Here is a 19322-nt window from a genome sequence, read left to right as displayed (position 1 = left end):
CAGATGTACTGGAATCCCTAGATGGATCATAGTCTTCCATAGGAGACATCTTATAACAGTGTCAAAAGCTGAACTGAGGTCTATCGCAGCCATATAGACTGCTCCAATTCCCTTTTTTTTGGTTTGACACTGGAGAATAGATAAAATAGTGGTATTCAAGGTACACCCCATATCCTTACGGAAACCAGTCTGAAATTTGGACAGAATATCATTCTGAAATAAGTATTCTTGAAGTTCTTTTAGAATAAGCTGAGAAAAAACCTTAGCAGAGGCATCCGTAATCGCAATTGGTCTAAAATTTTGGGGATCGTTGGAGGGACCCTTCTTATAGATGGGGACTATAATTGCGGAGCACCAAGTGAATGGAATTCTTTTAGTAGCAAAAATTGAATCAAATTTAATTTTCAGGATAGGAGCCCAGAAATGCGGGTCATGTTTAAGTACGCATGCCAGGATATAATCGCGGCCAGAAGCTTTAGTGTCTTTCAGCCTGAGGATAGCATCTAGCACATCCTCAACTGACCATGGACAACATTCCAAAATAAATTCTGCATATTCAACGTGAGGAATATTTCGGAATGATATTGGTAATAAAATCTTTTCACGTATGTAGGTAACCCAAGTACAGCTAGAATGGAAGGTTCACGAGAGACACTGGTTACATGCAAATGTGTAATGAGAGACCAGATATTCCTAGTATCATGTTCCAATATATTATGCATCATCCGCTGATTATCCTTAATGGCCATTTCATGCCTGTAAAGCCTGATCTGATTCTTGAAGGAAACCATGATACGTTTCTTTTCCAAGCCATACGCTGTGGGACTCAAATTCAATCTCGCCAATTCCCTAATTTTGTACTTTTTATTGAGTTTTAGATTATAAATTCTTAAGTCAAAAGCATGCCGATGTTCACTCCAAGTAACAGATGGTCTAAGGGCATATGCTATATCTAACAAATTTGTATGAATGATATAATTTAGTTTAGCTTCTGTTTCGGGTTTATGTAGCTCATGATTCCAATTAATAGATAGAAAAGTTACATCATTCTTGATTTTATCGATCAATTTTCTGCAAATGTATCTGTTCCACCATATGGACAGACCAGGTCTATCAGTCTCCGACAATTGCAACGATTCTTCCTTAACTAAACTCCACTCTTTCATATTTACGCTAATAGAGATGGCAAGATGGTCCCCATAACCAAAGTTTCATATTTGGGTTGGTTCGCATGTATTATAAAAGTAAGAAGATATGAAAAAATGGTCAATATAAGAGCTATGATCACCACGTTTCCAGGAATACAAGGGGGATCCATGCTCGGGCTTAACTAGTTGCATGTCCCAACCTAACAAATGCCGTACCCATTTTTTGCCATTTATCACAGTTATTGGTAAACTCCCATTTTCCATACACATTCCAAAAGATTTGGTCCCATAACAAGAGGAATTAAAAACGCCACCTAAGATGATCTGCACATGTTGCATAGTTGAGAATATGTCTTCCAATATTCCATCAAGTACTTGCAAAATTCGATCCCAGTTGATACGAGCTCTATTCCAATAAAGGCAGATAATTATTAAAGCTGTATCATAAAATCCCTTAACTTTTAGATGGATTACCAGTAAACTATCATCTCTTAACAACAACTTAACATCAAAGTTACAACGATTGCTTATGAGTACAGCTAAACCACCAGACGGCCTACCTTTTGGACCCATAGCAGCTTCCATAGTGTAGGAAACAAAGCCCTCAATATTAAAAGATGACATATGCATGGTTTCCTGCAAAAGAAATATTTCATGGTTTTTGCTGGATTTATCTTTACCATACCACCGCTGGAAATTTGCAAGTCCACAACAATTCCAGGATGTAAGTCTCAGTTTACCATAGCTACGCTATCTCATCTCTGTTAGCTTTTGCAGTAGGGCATACAACACCACTAGACCCCGAGGTAATTCCGTTAAGAGCAACCACTAATGCAAGCAATTGTTTCAATGTATCAGCACTAACATTTAGTTCCGGGACCACTTGTGTATTCACAGCTTTGGGAATATCAGTTTTGAGTGGAGTTGCCAAGAATTCATCTGCATCCTTAACGTTCATAAAAACAAATGGAGTAATACCCAGTTCCATGAAATGTTCCCTTTGCTCCCAGACCATCTTCATAATTAACATTGACTGAAAGCCACATAACATGCGATGTTTACAATGAATACCCATCCGTATCCAGTCAAGATCATCAGAACGAAGAGTTCTAAGTGGGGGGATGGATTGAAAAGTTGTCAGCATAAATGTTCTATTCAAACTGGTTCTACCGTTTATTTGCACATTATTTTCCCATCCCATAATAACCGGCATACCAGGAGTCAATTTCATATCCTGTTCCACTTTATCAATACATGACTTGGAATCATCATCTTCATAAATCGACTCGGATTCCAATTCCACATCATTCTCGCCAGTTAAGGGACTAGGGCCAGATATCACACTCGGAGCTTGCTTTTTTATCTTAATTAAAGGTTTCTTCACTCCCTTATTTCCTAAACCCGCAGGTTTACTTACTCCTTTAGTTTCAGAACCCATATCGCCATTCACTTCTTCAATCGTTTCATCATCAAAGTGATTATCTCCACTATCCAACACAGTTTTATGACCTTCATCTATAACCTCCTTCATGTTATTACCATTACCAATGAGGTTATTATTCTCCATAATCTTTTTGTTTTTTTTTCAGTTCTTTTATTGTTTACAGGATAGAATTGAGAGAGGGCGGTTTGCACACCCATTGTATCCATACCTATCGATGTAGACTGGCCCTTTCTAGAGAGCAAACGATTACATTCTTAACCAGACTTGCTGGCATTAGTATTCTTGTCAACATTTAGGTGTTTGCATTTTGTCAAACATTTTTTGGGCTGCAATATATCTTCATTTGAGCCCTCAGAAGTCAAATTTAAATGGGCCTTGGACTCATCATCCAATTGATGAAGATCAATGACCTTCTCTGCACTGGCACCAATCCTTTCTTGGTAAACTACGGTCTCAACCCCCTTTTTGGATTTAGCGTTCATTTTTTTCTCATTTGCTTTTTGGGATTTATTTCTCTTTGCTTCCCTTTTCAGTGCACGTGCTAATTTTTTTTTTCTCTCCTTGTCAGTACCACTTTATGCTCTACACAATCATTTTCAGATTTGGACTCATTCAAACAGTCACTCATCTCTTCATTTCTATCCTCTGTTAGATCAATTAAATCTAAAAGCAGTGACGGACTATCCATCACTTCCCCACGAGACATTGGCTCTACTTTTGGCGAAATCAGGTACTTATTTTCGATATTTGATTTTCCCACAAGAGATTTTTTTACCTCCTCTATGTCGATTTTCAAAACTTTAATATCGCTACTTAAGTCACCTATAGCTTTTATTAAAGAAACAGAAGCTTTTGATTCGTAATAGGGCAAACAAACTATTGGAGGAGTCGCCATTTCTGCAAATGTTTTCAATTCAGCATTCACCATTCTTCCATCCGCTGGAGTTTGTGTAGAGCAATCCTTAGTATTTAATCTATTTTTGTTGTAAACTAGATTAGACACTGCGCCGCAGGTAAACAGCAGCCCCTCTAATTTGTTCACCCTACATAAGAGATCAGTTATAATTGATCTCAAATCAACTAAATCACCCTGTGTTCGTTTGTGTCCTTTATCTAATAAATCCAGTATCCTTGAAAGAACTGGAAAGTCAATACCAAACGCTGGGGCATCACGAGCATGCAAATCCAATTCCTCATCCACTTTTTCATCATCGCAATTTTTTCCCTTGAAACTCATACCTTTCTTTTTTTCAAATTGTTCAATTTGTTCATTAGGGTCCGTGTAGGAATTTTTCTTAGTTACCAATGGCTTTTTAGGGATTAGCAAGGGTTTGCCTTCAAGACTATCACCTTTACAAGCTTTACCATCATAGTCACCATCTTCATTCAAATTTCCCACAAAAGAGTGGCGGTCGTGTCCGTAATGGGTTGGTAAACTAAACATATGGACGTCCTCTCTACCCATCATTCTATTTGAGACAGGAGTAGATGGCCCCATAGAGAATATCATTCTCTTACCCACTTCCATCTCAATGTTCGGACCAAGAATAGAACAGTCGTTCAGGCCCCCCAACACTCGATTATTACGATTTCTAGAATCAAGCTTACTTCTGATCCACTCATCCAGCTCGGTCTCACTGGGGGCCATATTCAAGGGCACATTGAATTCATTTACCTCCTTAACATTATTTTTAATCAGTGAGGATGCGAGATTAGATGAGGCACGATATCCCATTTCAGGAACGTCCTTTAATAGAGCACTTTCCTCATTAGTACTCTGCATCTGATCAATTTTAGATGCTTCAAAGGTTACCCCCCCTTCCTCATTCATACTCTGTATTTGTTCAATCTTTGAGGCATTCAAAGTTACCACTTCATCATTTGAACACTGAACTCCATCATTTTTTGAAGCATTCGGAGTAACAATACCATCCTCAATCACAGCAGGGGGCAGAGGCAAATTATTGAGACTATAGTCACTACATTCGTAGTTAACCACCGCATCCTGAATGGCATCAAAACTGACATCAAGATTACCCGGATCTTCATGTGAGGATCTTTCATTGGACAAATCCAAAGGTGTTATGACGGGACTCATTGCCCCTTTAAGCTTCCTACCACTCCTAAGCCTGTTAACCATATTCATAGGACTTGGAGCAGCAACCCTCAGATATAAACTTAGTACTTATCTTAGGTCTGCACACTTATCACCAAAATAAAGAACTTGTGCTATACAGGAACATGAACAACCACAATAATATTTGTCTGTTATAGGTATCAGATAGATAGGAATAGAACACATATAACCATGCATATAAACCTTATTAGGGAAACTAAATTTCAAAAATGTAGAATACCAGCACTCTGCCCGCATGCACGCCACCACGCCTAACAGCCCAACAGCCACTTCTGATCCACTTCCGATGCGCGCGCGCGATCCGCGTGCATCAGCCCAAATATAGGAAGTGGATCGTGGCCAATGGTGCGGGAGGCGGGAGGCAGGGGCGTGCCTATGGACGCTGAAACAAGAGGAGAGAAAGAAACTGTCACGCTTGAGTACGCTTGAATATTACGAGCTCGCACAGAGACACAGATCAGACGCCGCGGCAAAACCGCGGCTCAACATTGATTTAAAGAGTGTTCAGGAGTTCAAAAGATGCAAGATGCATGAACTCAAAACAGTAACTAATGTCAAATTACTTCAGTCCAAAAGAGTGAAGTTGAAACACTGTTACGGCGGGTCATAAACTTCCTCTCACAGACGACGATCCCAACATCAAGGAAAAAGCGAGGAGCAGGGTTTTGGGCAGCTACAGCTACAGCCCAACAGCCACTTCTGATCCACATACGATGCGCGCACGCATCAGCCCAAATACAGGAAGTGGATCGTGGCCAATGGTGCGGGAGGCGGGAGGCAGGGGACGCGACGACGATCCCAACATCAAGGAAAAAAGCGAGGAGCAGGGTTTTGGGCAGCTACAGCCCAACAGCCACAGCTATTTCTTCTGCTTTTAGCTCTTGACATACATTCATTCGAATAATCTGAACCACATTCTCAGCAGACACACACACAGGCTTGTTGCTCCGACTGTTGCTAGATCAGTCCTCATTGCAGTCAAGTTTAGTCATACTTGCTGGTGCACCTACTGCTGGGAAAATTTTACACAGGCATGCAAAAGGCCTACTACGCCCAACACCGACGGCAGGTCTGGCTCATGCAACTATCACCGTGCCATCAGGCTCCACAGATCTCTGAGGTATGGCGATATATTGAGCTACTGGCAAAACCACAAGCCCCTTCCACAACTCGCTCCAACACGAAGGATGCTCGGCCAACATTTCAAAACTTGGGTGTGAAACGTATATGATGCAAACATTATATTGGGGAAATAGTAACTAAAAACAGGGCTTAGGAGCGGCAGGAATCGGACTTGAAGAGATATATAAAAAGGTGATTTTATATGTTTAATACATTTCTGCAGCTGCACTCAGAAGCCCAATGACACACGGACTGGTATAAAGATTTGTTCAGCCATGGGTGAAATTACACTACGCTGCCTCCTAACTCTACAACACCTGCTGTCAGGGCCATATGTTCTACTTTACAGACATTTATCAAGGCCCACCCCAGCTGGCAGCCATGCAATACTAAATAATGCTAGATATATTTTAAAGGACTGTTCCCAGATACAATACAATTGCAACACTTTCAACAATTGCATCATACTACTTCACGTGCAAGTACAGTCTTATGCAGAACACTTTGTGCTTACTATATCACACCATAAACGTAGCCTGCCAACCCTCTCATTAACCCAGCCCAAGGTTGGTGCTTAGCAGTTTGCCACTCCACTCAGATTACCTGGCACCTTATCCACTCAGCCTGCCAGCCAATCCCTCCACTCTGTCTGCATGTTGTGGTGATGGACGATACCCATCCCTCACTGCCACCTCCCTCCACAACAGCAGTGGTGTACCGAGCAGGGGGACAGCTTGCCCCCCAGCGGCTCTTTTAAGAGCCAGACCGGAACAAAGAGGGTGCCGAGCAGGAGGAAGGTGTTCCTGCACAGCACCCTTATTTATTTATTTTTTTTTATTAAAGTGTTTTTTGGTTAATTAAAACCTTATACACTACAGAATTTTGCCATTAACCATAGATAGTTACATATTTCACATAGAAAATCAATAGTCAACACATTTTAATAATTAATTCTTGTTTACAGACTAAAAACACATTTACAAAATACCTCCCATTACACGCTTCCAAATATAAAAGGCTGCCCCAATAAAAACCTTAATTTCTCCGTCATAAATAACTGACCAAAATTGGTCTGATTCAATTCTTTGCATGTCCCCTACTAAATTTGAGTACCCTTTAGTGTAGTATTCTTTTAAGTTTGGGCAGAGAGTTAGAATATGTCTTACTGTCTCCACCTCGATATTACAGTATCTACACAATCTTTCTGCACGAGGAGTTTTTGTTCTTGCCCCGATAATTTCATTACACGGGAGAGTGTTCAACCGTAATTGTAGTATGAATCTTCTCATAGCTTTATTTCCCGTGTTAAGCAGATACTGTCTTGGTGTAGCAGGCTTGAGGCCTTGGCGAGCATAAGAGGAATATATAGACTTTTTGTGTAAATAGGACTGATTTTCGCATAGGTCCCAGATAAAAGCCTTATCTTTAAGGCTTTTCATGATGTACATAATGTTATCTTTTCCCATGTGTACATTATATCCTAGGACTTCTAGAAATGTTAATACTATTTTTTTTAAATTTAAAAAATAGGGATTCTTAAATCTGCCTTCACTTTTATTTTTACCTATAAGGTTGAGCAGGTTACCTTCATCCCCATCCCCCAATATTATTCTTAAATAAAGTTTACAACATTCTATTTTCCATAGGGTCGAGAGGGATATTAACCCCAATTCGCATCGTATCGCTTGTATTGGTACCGAATTTGGGAGTCCTAAAGCTGGTCTCCAAATCTTCCCTTCAAGTAGATGCAGTTTACTCAAATATTTGCTTTCTACAGTTTCCAGTGCATACAAAATTCCAGGAATAATACAACTTTTATATATCTCGAGTAGACCTTCGACAGAGTGACCTCCTTTACTAGTGATATATTTTCTTATAACTTTCCATTTCTTTACTATTTTAGAACTCACCGCCTCTTGGAAAAAATGTATGCTGGGATTGCTCAGAATAGGCATCCCCAAATAAGGGTAGGCCTCCACTACCTCCAGTTTTATCGAGTTTATCTGCCACCTAGAAATAAGCCTTTTCTTTTCAAGCCTGGTGGCTCCAAATACCATAACCTTAGTTTTGTTTATATTGATACTTAGGTTATTCTTTTCGGAGTACAATAATAATCCATTCAACATTCTTTGCAACCCTACTGGAGTTTTATCCAAGAGGACGGTATCATCCGCATACATCAGGCCACAAATGGGTTTTCCCGCTACTATTGGTGGAAAGTTATTTATAGTCGAGAAACTTTCCCACATATCTGAGACATACAAATTGTACAGTATGGGAGATGTCACACATCCCTGCTTTAGACCGGTTTTAGTGGCGATCTCTGGAGATATCATCCCTCCTTTGCCCAAGCAGATGGAAACAGTGGTTTCCCTATACATTTCCCTCAGACAGTGCAAAGTTTTGGGACAGATATTTTTCTCACTTAGTTTCTTCCACAGCAACCCCCTATTGACAGCACCCTTATTGTCCTGGCAGCAGGACACCTTTCCCGTTCGAGCTCCTGAAAACCGAGCAACTCTCCCAGGGAACTGACACTTTGATCTCTGTCAACAGCATAACAATGGGAGCCATTACACACGGATGAGGGGGGGAGGTTTGGGGGAGGCGCCTATTAGAAGAGACTTTTGTCCCTTAAGAAATCTGGAGGGAGGGAGTGATCAGAAGGGAGAAAGGTGCATAATGTTGCATGCTTTATGACATAATGACTATGGCTTTAAAACCCAAGGGGGATTTGTTAGGCTCACGTTAATCTGCGTGATGCCATTGTGACTTTACATGCAGGATGGGGAGAATACAAAAAAAACATACTCTTATTGATCATCCTATTTCTATGATGATGTATATCGTTTTATTATGTAACTGGTTTACTTCTAAGGCATTGCTATGAAGTATTATTAAAGCACATAAAATGCAAAGCAAAAATGTATTAATTATCTATATCGGGGGCCCAATGAAACCTAGATTTTGTGGGGCTAATTGGTGATGGGAGGGACCACTTCAGAAACTGCAACGACCACACCAGTTCGAGACTCCCACATGTTGCGGGTGAGCTAAACACCACAGGTGTGGCGACATAGTGCGAGATATGGGTGGGATTTCCGCACCATACTGTGCCTCGGCGGATACCTCCATGTAGTTGCCCACTAATGGTCATTTCGTATCCAGTCACATGGAGGTGTGGGCAGAGGTATTGCGAATACTGCAAATCCTGGAGAATACATGCTCTTCCCAGGAAACCCATAGAAGAGCACGGAAACACCTAGTAGACTAGGCAGGTCTGGATGGTAGCACCCTAGCATATACACACACACACACACACACACACACACACACACTCAATTACACATCCCATTCACCATACACTTGCCAATGTATATGTACACCTAGCCCCATACATCATACAGTCATTCACACACATTACATACACACTCCTTGCACACATACATAATGAGCTAACGTGCAACACCCTTTAACACTGCTACTTTCAGAAAAGGTTTCCCCCACACCTCTCTGCCTAACAAAAAGCAGGTGTGCACATCAGCTCCCTTCAAATGTGTACGAACACAACGTTGTTACATGCTCGCTCGCATCCATAGGGTGGGCGCTGATGTGTGCATTTGATGTTTGTTTGGCAGAGAGGTGACAAAAGCCTTTCTTGAAACTAGCAGCTTTAATGTTTTTCTTCGTTTGCGCAAATACATTTCTCTGCACGACCACAGTAACACTTTAAAGCCGCCGGATTCCAGAAAGGCTCCTCTCCCTCTCTAACAAAAAGCGATGTGCAGAAGCCCCACCCCTCAACCCACACTTCACAGGGTTAGAAGTGGGCTGAAGCCTGATTAGCTCGATAGCTTTGCGCACCCCATCTATATCAACTAAACCTGTGAAGATGTGTTCAGTTGGTTAAATGGTGAAACTGGGATGTGGACAATTTAAGTAAGTGTGTGATCCTGGGCAAATCATGTAATTGCACTGTCTTATCTGCAGCTCCGAAAGTGATTTACTTCATAGCTTATGTTAATATATAACGCTATTATAAATAAAGCCTAAGGACTATGGAGTTGCTCCATGTATAACAAATACTGCAATTTAGGTATTTTGCACCATAAAGTCATTTGCCACTTGGCTTACTTATGTCAACTTATTCTAAAGTCACTTCCATGGTGCCTCCAAAAATCAGACTGACGATGCTCTTGCAATGTCCTTTTCTGTGAAGGCACTTCTGTCGGTGCAATCCATATGCAAATTGGAAGGTTTGCATGTATGGTATGTTTTATTACTTGGCTAAACTGGCATATGGCAGACAGTCTAGCCCTTTCTTACTGTGGCATGCCTTTTTTCTGGGCATCCTGTCTGGGACAGCAGTGCTGCCGTGTGCTCCTGCTTGGTCTGGCTGCCGTGATCTGGAGCAGAACACAGACAGAAGTGTGGCTGTATGCTCCTGCTCTGCACCCTCCATGCACAATGGGTATCCAATAATTTTACCGAATATAAATCAGAGTGGTAAGTTTTACTGAAGTAAAATAAAACCATAAAAATACAGACATTTTAAATAAAATATATATATTTATATATGGTAGTGAGGTAAAGGCAGTGTCTTAAGTGGCACAACAAAATGAGCCGGGGCTCATCAAGGGGGCGTGGCCTAACCATGGGGGGTTGCATGCTGGCCCGCTAGGCCCGGCCCCCTTGACGAGCCCCAGCTCAATGGGCTACTGGCACCCCTGCCAGGCAGCCTTTTGTAGAGATCAGCACCCTCTCCCTATGGCGGAGAGGGTGCTGATCTCCATTTATATTCCATAGGCTTGACTGGCAGATACAGCGCCTTGCCTATTCAGCCTTTTTGGCAGCGCTGCCCCTCGCAAGCTGGGGAGGGACAGCGTCACCATTAAGGCTGAAAGGGTGAGGCCGCTGGAAGCTGAGGCCTTTTTCCTAAAGAGTGAAACTCCTGCGAATGCGCGGGAGCTTCAGGATTTAGAAAACCAGGCCTCCGCTTCCAGCGGCCTCACATTTTCTCCAGAATGGTGGTGCCGGCCACAGGCATCTCTTGTTTAAAGGGATGCCTCGCAGGAGTGGTGCCACCATTACGAGCTTCAGGCTTTAGAAAAAAAGACTTTCCGTGTAGTGACCGGGGCTGCCAGGGGAGATTAGTGGGCCCCGGCAGAGCCCTGCCTCAAAACGAGAGTTCGAAGCCTGCGGGGCCGAGCCCCAGCCGACTTAAAGCCCTGGGTAAAGGGTTAAAATGGGTGGGGATGGGGTTTAAAGTGTAGGAAAAAAGGGGGCTTGGCGGAACTCCCACTCCCCCAAATTAAACAGAAATAATAATTCTGTATTTTTTCAGTATGTGTTACCTCAGTAAAACTTACCAAGCCGAATTTTACTTTGGTAAAATCACATATAACTGCGCAATGAGGGGCATACCAGGAACACGCTCTCTGTGTCCCACTCTAGGCCATTGACTGCACTGCAGGCCCAATAAGGAGCAGCGCCAGATGCAGAGTACGAGCACACAGCTCTTGTCCCACTCTTGTCCGAATGTTGCAGTGAGAGGGTACACAGTCAAGTCATCTGGGGGGCAGTCTTAGGGAGAATTCTCTCTTTAGGCTGAATTTCCTAACCTAGTGAGTCCCCCAGCAGCTTTGCTGGATTTCTGGAGTTTGTTTTTTAATCCTGCCAAGAGTGAGACTCTTTTTCGCCCACCCTTGACATAATTTATGGTGTTCCTTTGACTGTTAATGTGTTTTATGGGCTGTGGGGTCCTTTACTCCATAGGGTCTAATGTGTTTTTACTATGTGTGTTACACAGCACCCTCTGTGCAGTAACACTGGGGTGTCATAGTGACACCCCACCATAGACTCCATACCCTGGGACTGACTACTGTCTCCCAGGGCATGTAAAGTCACCATTGGCATTACTAGTCCCAAATTATTAACAGAAACCAGTACAAACCATCATATTGTGGACATACTGGTCGGGGCAATTCGATTGCCCCGGGGTCTGTTAGTCGAGGGGGCACATCTTCGTCCCCCCTGATCGAGTTTTGGCTGGTGGCAGTGGAAATTACTTTTTATATTCGACCGCGAATATTTCCCCATGGGATTTCCCCATTGTTCGAGGCTACCAACTTTAATTATTTAATTCTCATAGCCTCAAACATACCGCCGGTTTATTTAATTCATATTAATTCGCCTGTTGGTATTTTTTGCCAGGACTCTATTCCAAAATGCCGTTTGTGTTCTCTTCTGTGACTCCAACCCAAGTCGAGCCCTTTGCTCCACTTTTTGGCGGGCTTCTCCACAGAAGCCTCCAAAAGTGGTGCCACTCTGTCTGGGTACCACAGGGGGTATGCGAGGGGGTTTAGGCACCCTGGACTGAGTTACCTTGGTAACTCAAGTCGCACTCTTGCGTGATTGGCCCAAGTGGTGAGCTAGGCTGAGTGAATGGGGGTATGCTGCATAAAAGCAGGGCTTTTGGGACTGGAACTTCAGAAGTCGCCACAGGACCTGAGAATCTGACGAGGGAGAAGCCGAGACGGCCTTCCACAACGACACCACCGGTGGAGCCCTGCGGAACCGACTCACCACTTCCCGACGACAGAGAAGATCTCCCGGCTGGAGAGGCTTCTTCCCCTGACTGGTGGGCACAACCAGTTTACCTTCTTTCTCCGCACCCTAGACCGGTTTGTGGTCGAACTGCCCGTGCCAAGCACCCCGGCGGCCAGATAGCCACTCACCACTGAGCCGCAAATCAACGGACTGCTCCTTGTACCTGAGAAACTCTGCGGCTGGTTTCTTCCCTGGCAATGCAAAGGACTCCTGTCTTCCTCCACGACGAGATCCTCTCTTCCCCCGGACGAAGCACCGACTTGCATCCGTTGCCAGGAACAACTGCCCCCGCTTGAGTGTTCTCATCAGTTTAAGGTACCGTGTCCGCCAGGCCTCCCTTTCTAAAGATTGGTACAAGGTAATAATAACCTCTTAAAATTCTCGACTGGGCTGGCCGCCTTGACCCTCTAACTGGTCCCTTTCTTTGGTCCAACTCCTTTTTGAACCATTACAAGACTTTTGTGCACTGCAACCGTGTGACCTTGGACACATTTCGTTTTGATCCTCTACTGACTCTGAATTCACGGTGTTACTTTGCCTTCCTCTCTTGTGTGTTCGTGAAAAAATGTTGGGATCTGTTTCAATTTATTTTCTGCTTTTCTCTCCCTCTTAAAAAACAAACTATTGGAGTGCCATTTACGTTAAGCGATCACCGCTGTCTGAAAATAAGTGGGGCTTTACTTAAGACTTGTCTTAAATTCTTCTAAGGGAGTGTATATCTTTTAGTGACCGTGTTTTTGAATTACTTACTATTAGTGCCTGTGTGTTTTTCGAGATGTGGTTTTAAATAAATAATTATATCTCTTTTACACCAAGCCCTGGTCAGTGTTTACTTGTTCTATTGTGTCCTCTTGACCTATTGTGAATACTCTGTATACTGCCTAACTCTTCTTGAGGGAAGTCTGAATGCTCAGCCACAGCTACCAAGTGAATCTGTGTGGTACAGACTGCTACCAAGTGGGTTTACTGCCAAACACCTGTAGTCTTAAATCTTTTGCAGTGGCCCCAGCGTGAACTGCACAGGTTTCTGCCTAACAGGCAGGAATGATTGTGTGTCAGTTTAGCATTCATTTTCTAAAGGTATATTGTGGGAGGAGGGTGAAGTACTAGGACTTTTTTCATGGCTCGCCCCCAGACTCTTACAATGCTGGATACTGACCTGCCCACGAGACACCTATCTATCTTTCCTTCCCTATATCCCAGGCCTCAACCCTTTTCCCCAGTTCTATATCATTCTCCTAGTAACTCTTCAAAGGATTATTCCATCTATTCTTAGAACCCCAGGCCACCTCCTGCGATGCTTTCCTACCCCTTGATAACCTTGCAATAGTAAGATGGGCCAATCTCAAAGGAAGAGGCTAAGTTATTCAATCCAAGCATTTTCCATAATAAACAGGGCACAAGCTGGGGGACCAGGGAGGTGGACGAGCCCGCCCATTATTTTCAGAAAGCAGACACCGTCCATCCTGTGTGAATTGAAAAAGAAATGATATCTTGTTGCGTTCTCTTTAAGTAGACAAAGTGTCTGTACCAGGATTCGAATCAGGGTCGCAGAGCTGCGAGACTAGACACGCAACCACAATACCACTTTAAACTCTTGTCATGATATGATATTGCATTTATAATGCACCTATACACAAGTGTTTCAAGGCGCGATGCGGCAAGGGAGGGGGAAACAGAGGGACGACAGAGACAACGATGCTACTAGGCCAGGTGACATTGAGAACACGCAAGTGCAGGGGAAGGGGAAAAGTGCAGAGCGGGAGGTTGGTGGGGACAGTGCAGTACAGGGGGTAATTAGGATAAGTAGGCCAGCTGGTGGCAAGTGCAAGGGTAAATGCAGACCTCAGGTGTCAAGTGCTGGAGGGGGACTGTAGGGATACAGAAAACATTAGGTTTTATTACAGATTCTTAGACATAAAAGTTGCAAAGTTTAATATTTAGCCGGCAATGTTATAGGAAAATGTGTTCTCGGGCAAACGCTTGCACTGTATTTAGTTAGGAAACACATTTTAGGAAATGTGCCTATTTGACTTTACTCTGTAAGGGACTTCCTGTGACCCCACTGCCTATTGTTTGTGTTACAGTCCCCTACATATTTTTGGGATTTGACCCCAGATTATAAACATGAGCCTGAGGTGCAGTATTATAAACATGAGCCTGAAAGTCCAGGATTATGAACATGGGCCTGAAGGTCCATGCCTACAAAGGGTTAAAACACTTGAGATCTCTGATGGCACCCCCATGCCTACCTAGCCTACAGATTTTTCCCGGAGACTCTGGGTTTTTACACTTCTCTTTGGGTCTCCGGGGAAGAGCGTGGAGTCTCTGGGATTTCCAGGATCAGCGCCAGGTATGTGGCACCCGCGGTGTGGCCCCTGGGGAACCCCTACAGGCCAGGGCCAGACAGAAGGGCCTGTGTCTTATTTCTACCTCCCTTCCAGCACTAGGTCCGCCCCAGAAGTACGGCTGCGGGTGATGCAGGCCAGGCAGTGTGGCAAGTCCCGCCTGGCAGCACACGGTGGGCACGGGCAGCACCAGCTGCCACGCTCAGTGCAGAGGAAAATGCAACATATCAGCTGTGGCCTGCGAAGTGATGTCTCCTAAAACATCCAAACCCTGCAGGCAGGAGAATAAACAGACATCTGAATGGGTCAGCATAAATAAATGGCAGCCCCCCCTCTCTTGCCCCCTAAATGATGCATACATTTAACTCCTACTATAGCAGGTAAGACATTGATTTTTTATTTAAATGTGGGCAGAGTCACAGAGAAGAGAGGGCGTGGAGTTCAAGGACATCCTTTTTCTTCTGCAAATGGAGGCAGGGGGGTGTCCCCCACATTACTACATACTTGCCAACATTCTGCGACCAAAAAGATGCAGGATTTTTCAAGTTTCAAAAATAGTAATTCCCATAACAATGACATCAAAGGAAAATACAAAACATACATTGTTGGCACCGTTGAAGCATTCTAAAATACACAACCCATCAAACAGCACAACATGGAAAGATGTTGAAATGTTAAAAATGTATCATTCTGAAGGGTAACCTAATGCCAAATTCAGTTACCTAACTTCACAAAAGGTAATCACACAGAGCTGGTAGGCAACGTTGGCCACTGCTCTGTAGCAGCAGCCAAGGCAGTACATATTTATTGCAAGTTGATCACTGAATGACATGGTGACTGATACTCCCCTCAGTCTGACAGGCAGATGCTGTGTGATGGTGTTACACTCTGCCACTTGCCTTCACTGGTGGTTCACCTAAGGGTTTTTCCACCAAGAGTGCAGGACAGATTCAAGTAGATGTCAGGTCAGTGGATTGATTTGAGCCCATTCAAAGTATTCACCTACCAGCCCACTGTACAGACTAATTAATGTGTTGCATGCTTTGTCCTGCAGCCTGCCTTATAGTCACATAAATCACTTGCCACTGTAAAAAGCAGTAGGATCTGTCACTGAAATCTGTATGTGATAGGACTGCTTAAGAAGCAGTAATCTATTGCCAAAATGTGCAGGGTTGGCAAGTATGTTACTAGAGAGCAGTGGCAGAACAAGCCCCCACTGCTCGTGCCTCCTAAACGCCCCTTGACAAACCTTCACATCACTTGCTTCAGCTTCCTGTAGGAACCCTACCCCCTAGTGCAGCCTCCATTCAGCATGGATGCCCACATACCTGAAGACCGACTGCCAGGATTCTCAGTGCTAGCCTTGCAGCCTTCTGCGCATGCTCCAAAAGCCCTGCTCACGTGATCCTTCGAGAAACAATAGAAGGACTAAGACACCAGCAAGCCAGAAGCAGACAGAAGGAGTAGATCTCAGAGCCGCCCCAGCTCCCTGCAGAGTGAGGCCGTGTGTACTTTCATTGCAGCAGCCAGTTATTGCCCGCAAATCCACAACACAAACCCTTTCTCTGTAAAGTCACCACCGCAAGACGTTCAAATATATATATTACTTTTGAGAGTAAGGTGTATAACCTATATGAAAAAGGTAGCAAACTTAAACTGAACATTAACACTCTATTAACACTATTTCATTCCTGCTACTGCTGGAATTCTGACTCTTGTGTTCTGTAACATCTTTCAAACTTCTGAGTGTACTTATAGGGTCAACTCAGACGAACCATTTTCTGTAGACCGTGATGAGAGGATTGAAGCAGATGGGAGGTTTTGGGCTTTCTGCAAAGGTTGAATCAGTCCCAGGCGAACAATGACGGTCTAAGAAACGATGACAGAATGACCATCTCTGAGGGCAGTATAACCTGAGATTCTTTCGAATTTTATTTGACAAAATGATGCAAGTAATGCTGACTCTGAAAGCGTTGTGCAACTCAGAGCCACCTTCTTAAATGCTTAATGACAAAAAGCTGATTGTGCACATGCATAGATCCCAGGTTTAACATCTTATTTCCATGTGTGACAACTAGAGTCTGCCCTTTTGCTTCCCATACTTACAATAGAAAAATACAAAACTCCAAGTCCCATCATCAAATCCGAAAAACCAGGAACTGGCTCAAGGTGTTCCTTTTGGGACTGGAAAACCTGGTAACTATGCTATGCACGTGCATGCATGCCAACCCTCCCAAACTAACTATATACCCAATGCAATCCTACAGAAAAAATGCATTCTCCCGATTTCTGTGGGGAAATCTCCCTCTCGGGGGCGCCAGAATGTTAGCATGTCTGCATGTTACCCTGCCATAACTTAGGCATTTGTTCATCCTTGTACCAACGAATTTGCTCATTCCTTTAGCCCCTTTTGCTAACCCCCACAAGACAGGTGTAGAATGAGACATGTTTTCTTTGTTGTTATAAAAAGGCTGCAGATTTATTTTCACAACTTAATAAACTCAAAACACTGAAAACAAAGTTACTGAAAATAGTTCTGAAGATGCGCAACTCACTGCTCCGTGTCCAAATCTTGCTTCCCCCTTTCGCAACCAAGTACACAGTAGGCTAGAGCTCCCCCGACCCTTCTCCTGGGCTGGGGGAGTGCCGCTTAGTCGGGGGAAGCTGAGCCCTTATTACTACCTCCAGCACCCCTGCCGCTTAGGCCCCCAAGAAGCGCTGGTCCCGAGAAGAGCGAAGACCCTTCCGGCTTTCCCACGGCTCATTCGGAGTCTGATTCTTGCTGCTGGTTGACAAAACAACGCCAAAGGTGGTTCCAAGTCCACCGTGGCTCCACCCTATCCAACTTCGCAATTCCAGCCGCTTCATGCACATATTCCAGTAAAACAGATCCATGCCCATTGATGACAAATGCACTCTGTCCTTCCAATAGTATTCCGGGGACTTCAAATTGATCAGGCCATGCCTGATCTGGGGAAACCTCTGACCCTGAAAAATGTTGCCATGGCCCCATTCAACTTCCTCCTCGATTTTTCCAATGCTAAATGGCTTTCAGCGTCCCTCCATTCTTGTCTTGGGATGATCTCGGACCACAGGATCTTGGTTTCCCCCAACTCCGCGGACAACACCATCTCCCTCATCAAAGTCCCCCTACCCAAGCTTGTCAAATCATTGCCGCCTAGGTGAATAATCAAGACGTCAGGCCTTTGCTGCTTACCCAGCAATTTGTTCATGTGCTCTTGCAGCTGTGGCCATCTCATTCCGGGCACCCCGTGCCACCAAATCTGGTACTCGCCGACAGTCAATTCCTCTCTCTCTGCTGTCCAGCTTGCCCCGGCCGTAGACACAAATGAATGCCCCACTATCCAAACGGACCGTCTCCTCCTTCGGGCTGCTGCTATTTGGAAGGAAATGAGAAGGAGGTTATTAAAACTACATTTTATCTGGCCTTATGACCTCTTGAAACACCCTGACTTCTATCCCCTTATTCTCATGATTGCTTCCGGACCCATGCCTATCTTGGCCGCTGATGGAGCCGCCCCTATCCTGAAGGAGTGTGTAGCAAACACGCCTCCAGTATCCGCATACTTACCACTGCCATGTCCATGACCCTCCTAAACTGGAAACGGCTCAAGGCCGACCCATCCCCATGCAAGAATAGTGGTGACCCTGCACCCGCCGGCTGCCTCCCATCGAGGTATGCAGTCAGCCCTGCTACAGGACACACCAAGCTCCCCTGGATGCTATAGAGAGTGACTGTCCTCCCCCTGCCTTTCTGGTCGGTCTTGATCTTTCTTAAAAAAAATGCACACCCGTTCTTTTGTTAACTGCACATCCTCCACCCTTAAAAACCCAGAGCCCCTTCCCTCTTTATTCTGAGGCACCAGCTTGCTTACTCTAAAGGCTCCAAAGAAGGCCAATGAAAAGGCAGCCGAGAACAAAACCCTCTCTCTTTCACTATGGCAAACTGCCCTTAGAGTCTCAATTAAACTGTGCAGTTTTACAATATCAATAGGCCACCTCACATCCGGCCTCTTCTCTGTCTGCTTTGCCCAGCCCTTCATTGACATTACAATGTAATGCTCTTTGGTAGGATCAGGCTTCCCTCTGAGCTTGAAATAATGCGCTATTGTCACCAAATGATAAGACATCCAGGATCTGGTTTTCCCAGACCACCAGCCCCATCCGACAAAGGCATGCACTGGCACTCCCCTCTGCCCTACCGTCAGTATTTCACATTGAAAGGCCAGGAACCGGTCCCAGCACCCCTTGAACCTCCTTGCTGTGCCGGGAGCCAGGGCAGTGTAGATTAAGGAACTCAGATCCCCCCAATCATGCCCCACCACTGTGCCTTGAATGAGTTCATCCTCTTGCTTGCCTCTGGACAGTTCCCCCGAACTTTCTCCCACTGTAAACGAGAGAGAGCGTCAATGGCCACATGTTTTTACTCCAGTAATGTGTCGCGCTCTAACTTCCATGTTTCATTCAAGCAGGCTCGTTTTCAGTTCCCTCAG

General features: G+C 44.3%; 1 protein-coding gene across 2 annotated transcripts in view; it reads right to left on the bottom strand.

Moving 5' to 3' along the window:
* The window catches only part of LOC138453011 (zinc finger protein 84-like), a 104826-nt gene extending 88632 nt beyond the window's left edge, over positions 1 to 16194 (bottom strand). Inside the window, exon 1 of one of the 2 annotated variants that reach the window (XM_069605417.1) lies at positions 16137 to 16194. The gene's annotated coding sequence lies outside the window, so the exon portion shown is untranslated. The remainder of the gene's footprint in view (positions 1 to 16136) is intronic. The other variant, XM_069605418.1, reaches the window with a different exon arrangement.
* Positions 16195 to 19322: the final 3128 nt, after the last annotated feature.

Source organism: Ambystoma mexicanum, chromosome 4p (genome assembly GCF_040938575.1).
Source record: "Ambystoma mexicanum isolate Mex_15411 chromosome 4p, UKY_AmexF1_1, whole genome shotgun sequence".
NCBI lineage: Eukaryota > Metazoa > Chordata > Amphibia > Caudata > Ambystomatidae > Ambystoma > Ambystoma mexicanum.
This window is presented reverse-complemented; position numbering and strand designations above follow the sequence as displayed.